At 43.0% G+C, this 6,746-nt stretch overlaps 2 non-coding genes and 2 pseudogenes across 2 annotated transcripts; 1 reads left to right on the forward strand and 3 right to left on the reverse strand.

Moving 5' to 3' along the window:
• Window positions 1-193: 193 nt before the first annotated feature.
• On the forward strand, window positions 194-814 carry LOC116680618 (NAD(P)H dehydrogenase [quinone] 1-like; annotated as a pseudogene).
• Window positions 815-1,903: 1,089 nt separating this feature from the next.
• LOC116687169 (U2 spliceosomal RNA) lies at window positions 1,904-2,091 on the reverse strand. Its single transcript, XR_004331483.1, has one exon. It is a non-coding gene; the product is annotated as a U2 spliceosomal RNA (small nuclear RNA).
• Window positions 2,092-3,434: 1,343 nt separating this feature from the next.
• On the reverse strand, window positions 3,435-3,596 carry LOC116687181 (U1 spliceosomal RNA). The gene has a single exon (XR_004331494.1). It is a non-coding gene; the product is annotated as a U1 spliceosomal RNA (small nuclear RNA).
• A 2,564-nt stretch (window positions 3,597-6,160) lies between these two features.
• The window catches only part of LOC116680634 (NAD(P)H dehydrogenase [quinone] 1-like), a 39,586-nt pseudogene continuing 39,000 nt past the window's right edge, over window positions 6,161-6,746 (reverse strand).

Genomic DNA, 6,746 nt, shown 5'->3' on the forward strand with positions numbered 1-6,746 from the left:
GAATAAACTTGCTGGGAGGAAGGAAAACTGTGTGCTGACAATCAAGAGGAACAACGTAAACTCACTCAGGCTGACCCCTATCCATCTTTCAGGTAATGGTTGGTGACAGAATGTTGCTTGAACTTCATGTTAAATGAATTTAACTCTAAGCCCTATTTCTCATTCCCATGTACTGGTTCACTGTTCTGCAATCATGAAGGGCGGACGACCGAGTACTCATGGGCTATGCGTCTCACCAGATAAGCGCTACAGCCAAGGGAATCTTCAAGGTAAGAGACCCAGAGTATTTGCAATACTAGATTAAGTCCACACCAAACTCTGTCCTTCTGACAGGACAAGAAGGCCAGCTCGCCCTTCACCACTGGGTCTCAGTGAGTCCATGTTCAGTGCAAATGCATTAATGGAGACATGATGTCACCACTGGGCCCCTACAGGTATGCAGCATGATTGAAACTTAACCAAGCATTAGTGAAACTATTAACATTGTCCATTCCAAGTAAATTGTGTTTCTCTCTCTCTCATCGAATGGCATCTGCACTACTGTGGCTTCCAGGTGTTTGGCTCCTCAGATCTTCTGGGCTCCATCTTACGTTCCTAGGGCACGGCAGCACAATGCTGGAGGGTTGGCGTATGCGACTGCAAGGCCTCCTGGGAGAGAAACCGCTTTCTTACTCCATGGACTGCTTTGATGGAGAGAGGGTTACCAGCTGAAGCCTGAGGTCCATGAGAAGCAGGCCACCAAGGAGTTTGGACGACAGTGGGGATCCACCTAGGAAAGGGATACACCAACAGCCAGATGAAAGCTGGAGTCTGAAGACTGCCTGTCTCATGAGTTGGGCATGTCTATGTATGATGGAAAAATAAAGTTAATTATGTTCTGACTTCTATAAGTACTTGATGTTTTTCTCAATCAAGGGCTGGTTTTCTGCGATTGTAAAGTGGTCAACATTTGCACTATATGGCTCTTGGTGGTAGGCTACTCACCAGCTTGGTCATTCAGCTTTGTAAATGTACAGTCCATGTGCCATGACATGTATTAAGCCACATGACCTCCACACTCTTGCGAACTCTGGACTGACTTACTACCCTTTACAGGTTGCACTTAGTACCCAATGATTTAACTAAAATCATGGTAGAGTCTGACTTTAGTGCAGAGGCCAGCTCTTTAAACCTTACACTTGTACATATACTAATTGGACTTAATGGCCTATGACTTTACTCTGAATTAGTTTATTTCTTAAAGTGCTTTCTCTAGAAAGGTTTTTGAACTGGGGGGGGAACCCTTCTCCCCAAACGCCAGACTAAAACTGTAGTAAGTACTGGCTCTCCCACAAGCAACTTTTAAAACCACTGTACAACCTCCTGAGGCATTGTCAACTGAAGTGATTCAGTTGGTAGTGCAGGGTCAGAGCAATTCATTGGATCTATACAGCCAGTCATGCTAGTTAATTAAGCAGTTGGGGGTTCGCGTTCTAAAACCTCTACAGACTGAGGCTACTGCCCCCACCATAGTGTGTCATGTTGACATCTCTGGATCGCTCGACTCGATACCGGATAAGCTGACAAAGGTGGTGGATGGATACGTTTTCTCATTTCACAAGTTAACATTGTTACTTTCATATACGAACTCTGTTCCCATCTGAACCCAAGGCCTTGTTTACAGTTTCATTGTCGTCTGGATTCATTTATTAAAAAAAGCTTGTACAACATCACCCTGTTGTCTACAGTCAAGATAAGAACGTCCTTTTTCAGGACAAACTGGGTATAAAGAGTATTTGGGCGCAATGGGGTCATTTAAATGTTAAGAATGGTTGGAGACCCTTGTGAATTTTAACTGTATCTAACTGCTAATAAGTTTGTGTGGAAGTAGCTTTGGTTTAAATTATCACGAAGAGGTGCAAGAGGGGGGTGCACCGTTCCTGGGGTACGCAAACCAGGTCGATGCGTGGAGCTGACGGAACAAGCCCCTATTCCATCTCCCAGTTCCAAAAATCAATTTAATATATGGTCCCCGGGTAGGGGACGTATCAGATATTAAACTGATAAGAACAGATACTACACTTGATCTTAGCCAAAAGGCCGAGAAGCGATACTGACAATGGGTCTGCCGAGAGGACCAGATTCTCCACGCGATCATCGTCACTCACGGTTTAAATATCGGTTTCATTCGCAACACATTCACCTCGATGCGATTCGATTTACTGCACTACACACAGTAGATGAGTGAAAGGTGCTGTGAACGGCAACAAAATGTGTCATTTTTATTAAGTTATGTTGTCGCATGTGAAGCTACAGAAGGTACCCCTCACTGCAGTGTGTAATTCAACATGGACGTTTGACTCCACCCACGTTGAGCAAGCTGTGACTTCTACAACTCCTCACTAGGGGGGAGGAGGAAATAGGGCAGAGGACAATACATACATACATACATACATACATACATACATACATTCATACATACATACATACATACCTACATCTACCTACACAGTACACATACATGCATACACGTACAAACATGATACACAGAACTACATACATTAACATACACCACCTGGACTTAAATTACACCTGGTCACTTTATCACTTTATCACTTCAATACTGACCTACACTGACACTTTAATAATAATTATGGTCTTTGTTGTTTTATTGACAATGTTCTTATTGTTGTTATATCATTATTGTTATTTTATTGTTTTATACTGTCTTTTTTAACTATTTTTTAATTTCTCTTTCTTGCTAAAACTGCTGCTGGATTTCATTTCCTTCGGGAGTCACCCCAAAAGGATCATAAAGAGAAGTCGAAGTCAAGTCTTCTAGGTTAAATAATAAATGCCACGTGAGTTACTTATGTAAAACGTTTATTGAATATCACAATCCTCTGAGCAAAGAACGTTTGATCCGGTACTGCCGGACAGAAAAAAACAATTTAGCTTCACTGCACTCTTGTGATATCATCCAAAATATTAATAAAAAAGTGATAGTATGTTTTAAAAAAACCTATGGAATATCATTTTTCAAAATTAATTCAACTTAGCTGTAGCCTACTAACTAAGCAATTAGAGCCGTAACACCTAGTGAGTGCATCTTGTAAGGTAACTACTCGCAAATGTTGAGTATAAAAAAGTACTGTGTACTATTTACTACTACAGTAAAAGAACTATGTATTATGCAGCCAGGATGGGATTAATATACATATGTCTGTGAAGAAGGCAATATGACCATCTGTTCCTCATCTTCTCAATAATTAAAAAAGTGATAGTATGTTTTAAAACAACCTAGGATATTATTTTTCAAAATTAATTCGCGTTGTCTGCATCTTGTAAGGTACCTAGTCGCAAAGAACAATGAAAATCTTACCGATATTTGCGATTTTGAAATGTTTTCATACGCATATTTTGGCATCATTGTTGAAGATATTGTGCACTGTTATCAGGGGAGAGCGCGAACGCAGCCCCCACTACCACAAATTATGCAGTCGAGATTCCCACATTTGGGGAATTCGCAGGGGTCAGATGGCCGGAGTGCAATGGCCAAGCCTCGCCCTGGGTGAACCACCTTCTTGATCATGGTGTCTCCCCTGCCAGGTAAGTATGAGTTGTACACGGCAGAGTCAGGGGAGTCTTTCACAGAAACACCATGCTGACTAACGGTGCTGCTCACATTTTTTTTTTTTTTTAATACTAAAACCAGAGTCGATAACATACATAACCTTTACAGTGAGGAAACACTCGACTATGGCCAACAGGATTTCTCACGTTTATTGGAGACAATGTGTCAGCGGACCTCTCCAAGAGTATATGGCTGCAAGCTGCAGCATCCCATCCGTCCGTCCCGTCTCATCCGGTCCGTCTCATACGGAGGTGTGTCCAACGGTAAATCAGAGGGTCAAAAATGCGGAAATCGCGAATAATTTTCCAGAGGGATGTTCTGGTGCACAAGAAAATGCAGACTATCGTCTGGAATAAAATAAACCTGCGTCAACTAATGCTAATGAATAAATACTTTTAATATTTGGTTTAACGTTTAGTTAAAAAAAAAAACACCAAGAGGGACTTACAGTACAGGGTCGCAGGTCGGATTCGACTAGAGACCGCGCATCGAGGAGCTAACATCTAATATGGGCACCCGCTCTACACACTGAGCTATCTGGGTGCTTGTAAAAAAAAGAAAAAACACTAAATATTTAAATTATTTTATCAATTTGTGTGATTGCCGTTACTGTTAAATTAAAAAACAAAAAAATATTGAAAGTTTATTCATATGCATGATGCCGTTACTGTTTAGGTAACGGCAATTTAAAACTAAACATGTATAAGATAAATGCAGACTATCATACTGATGAATAAAAACACTTAAAATACGTGTTCGTCTATAAAAAAAATGCAGATGATAGGCAAACTAAAAAAATCCTTCTATAGCTGCAACTTTGATTTAAGTTAGGTTTGGTTTTAATTTCTTTCCCCCTTTCATACAATACAACACAAAATACGATAGAACCGCTGTGGAAGAAAAATACAATCGCATCCTGGCCCAAGACCGGGGCAGCAGAGATACGCAGTCGAATGCAGGACGGGTCCCAGAGACCCGAAGGCCGATGCCGCGGTAGTAGAAAACTACAACCGCATTCTGCCCCGGGTCCCAGAGACCCAACAGCATTCTGCCCCGGGTCCCAGAGACCCGACAGCATTCTGCCCCGGGTCCCAGAGACCCGACAGCATTCTGCCCCGGGTCCCAGAGACCCGACAGCATTCTGCCCCGGGTCCCAGAGACCCGACAGCATTCTGCCCCGGGTCCCAGAGACCCGACAGCCGAGGCAGCGACTGTAGCCTAAGCTACAGTCGAATGCTCTCGCCATGCTGATAAGCAGTTATTTGCAGCAATGTCCCAGTGAAGTGTGAAAACAATATAGAATATACAATTAAAAAGTCTTGGAAAGAGTGTAACATGTTTATTTAGTCTTGTTGTTGTGTGTGCAGATCGTGGATTGTTATCCCTCCTCAGGAGATCCTGCCGTTAGTCGCAGAATCGGCTGCGTCGCTGATGCAGGTTTCATCAGATGTAGCCACGTTAATATGGAACAACACAAGCATAACATTCAGAAAGAGCAAACTATGTATGGCAAAAATGGTAATTTAACAGTTTTTAACGTTTTCAAATTGATGCAACAAATGTGGTCACGAATTTACCCGTGACTCATCTGGAAAATTATTCGGACGATCGATTTTGACCCTCTGGTTTTACCGTTGGACACACCTCCGTATGAGACGGGACCGGGATGAGACGGGACGGACGAGATGGGATGCTCCAGGCTGCAGCCATACCCGTCTCGACCACGAGGGAGGGAAAGCGGCCCTCCGCCCCTCCAAGATGTGAGGATGATTTCACGGATGACCGGTGTAAAAAAAAAAATCTGACTCATGATAGCATCATTAGCTAAGTTAGCATCGACTGGGCCGTAGACTAATAAAATCGCTCCATTTCACCGTGGACTGTTATAGGATGACAATGCTTGAGGTTGTTTCATAAGGTGCTTGCTGGCAGAGCAGTTTTACTCATTACACTATTAGTCTGGCTGTTGGGTAGAAGGGGTTCCCCCTGTGAGCTTACTCCTTAAGGTTTCAGCTTGAAAACCTCCCCATCAAAGCGGTCAGGGAGTTTCTCCCAGGTCAAAACAAGGCTTCCTTTCTGGAGAAAGGAGCTGCAAATACAAACTAAAGTCAGTTAAAATTAAGTCAATAGGCCACTAAAGTCCAAATGTTTGCACAAGTTTAAGGTTTAAAGAGCTGGCATCATCTGCATTGAAAGTCAGACCTACCCATGAATTTTATTAAATGGGTGAGACAAAAGGGTGAACCTGGAAAGGGTAGGGTTCATATCAGTGTAGTAAATTCAAAGACAACAGTATAGTCTGTGCCAAGATGTCATCCAGCGTGTGGAGGTTATGTGGCCTACTACATGTCATAGCAAATTTACTGTACATTGCCACAAAGCTGAATGACATGATCCATATAGTGGAAATGTTGACCACTTTACAAATGATTAAGGAACCAGTCCTTGAGGGTGGAATTATGACATACAGCAAGTACTCCATAGAAGTCAGAACATAATTAAACCTTTATTTTTCCATCATACACGTAAGACAGGCCCAACACTCATGAGACCAGGCAGTCTTCAGACTCCAGCTTTCATCTGGCTGTTGGGTGGGATCACCTTTCCAAGGTGGATCCCCACTGTCAGTCCAAACTCCTTGGTGGCCTGCTTCTCATGGACCTCAGGCTTCAGCTGGTAACCCTTCTCTCCATCAAAGCAGTCCAATGGAGTGAAGGAAAGTTGTTTCTCTCCCAGGAGGCCTTGCAGTCGCATACGCCAGCCCTCCAGCATTGTGCTGCGTGCCTCAGAAGGAACGTAAGATGGAGCCCAGAAGATCTGAGGAGCCAAAACCTGGAAGCCACAGTAGTGCAGGATGCCATTCTGGAAGAGAGAAACCTTTGGTTACTTGGAATGGAACAATGTTAATAGTTCATCTAATGCTTGGTTAAGTTAAATCATGCTGCAGTACCTGTAGTGGCCACAGTGTGACATTCATATCTCCATTAATGCCATTTGCACTGAACATGGACTCATGAGACCCAGTGGTGAAGGAGAGCATGGCCTTCTTGTCCTGTGCAGAAGGCCAACAGTTTGTGTGTGTGGACTTTAATCTAGTATTGCAAATACTCTGGGTCTCTTACCTTGAAGATTC

The sequence above is a fragment of the Etheostoma spectabile genome, chromosome 3, assembly GCF_008692095.1.
Source record: "Etheostoma spectabile isolate EspeVRDwgs_2016 chromosome 3, UIUC_Espe_1.0, whole genome shotgun sequence".
Classification (NCBI taxonomy): Eukaryota; Metazoa; Chordata; class Actinopteri; order Perciformes; family Percidae; genus Etheostoma; species Etheostoma spectabile.